The sequence below is a fragment of the Belonocnema kinseyi genome, chromosome 3, assembly GCF_010883055.1.
Source record: "Belonocnema kinseyi isolate 2016_QV_RU_SX_M_011 chromosome 3, B_treatae_v1, whole genome shotgun sequence".
NCBI classification, from domain to species: Eukaryota; Metazoa; Arthropoda; class Insecta; order Hymenoptera; family Cynipidae; genus Belonocnema; species Belonocnema kinseyi.
This window is the reverse complement of record NC_046659.1, coordinates 126,528,265-126,529,423: the sequence shown is the minus strand read 5'-3', so window position 1 is coordinate 126,529,423 and position 1,159 is coordinate 126,528,265.

Here is a 1,159-nt window from a genome sequence, read left to right as displayed (position 1 = left end):
CAATTAACCATCAACCATCTACGTTCTTAATCCTTACTCAGATGTTCCTATACCTATGACTGTTGGTCGGTTAGGGTCTCGGCATAAACGATCTCACGTCCATCAGGCAAATTTAAGATCAGTTTAACTTGACTAAGTTAAATTCAGGATTAGCTTATACATAGCCAGTGGCCATAGAGATAAAGTTAGTAATTCAGAAGTGGCGGGAGCATCGTCGGAGGCATCTAAAATAAAAATAATAAGTCCTTATTGGCCAATGTTACAGGCATTAGTTAAACAAAAGAGATAAATAAAAATTATAATTTATAATAACATTTTCAAAGTTAGAATTGTAATTTATGCACAATTTACATTCTGAAAATATTACCAGTTTTTTTCACATGGCGATCTTGAGGTTAACACCACCTAATCTTTTTTTTTAGCATATTATTACTATTATTACTAAACGTAATCTACGATGAGATAAACAAGTTTATAATATGTCATTCCTGATTTTCAAACTTATTTGAACTTATTATATACAAAGCGTCTTTAATCATATACATTCTCTGTATTTTCTGTCTTGAAAAGACCATAATTTATGCAGAAATGCATCGCCTTTATCTACTTAAAGAATTTATTACTCAACCACCAAATTTCTAGACCTAAGACCAAAACAGAAACATGTTATTTTTCAGAAATTTTTCTGAAACATGCAAAGTTTAAACGATAGATTTACTAAACATATAATGTAGTCCCAATAAAAAACGAAACTTCAGAATCTGTAATGCAAAGTATTCTATTACCCTTGTGGCACTTCGCAAGGAGAAAGATTTTAACAACGAAAAAGTTTATGGTACAGTTGTAAAAGATCTGAAAAAATTGAAGATGAAGGATTTCAAATTTCTGGAGAAAAGGTGAACTTATATGCATCACTGGTGGTAATCTAGGAAGTCATGGATTAGGTGAATTCGTGGAGAATTTTAGCACGGTAAAATATTTCTGCAGATTTTTTTTAGAGTTGAAATAGTCTAAACATAATTCTTGACACTTGTTTATTTTAATAGGTTACGATTTCTTTTTTTTTTAAATCAACTATTACATACTCGCTTTTTTCAGTTTTCTTTAAAATTAGTATCAATTACAGCATCTATATGAATACCTCTAAACGCTAATTCGT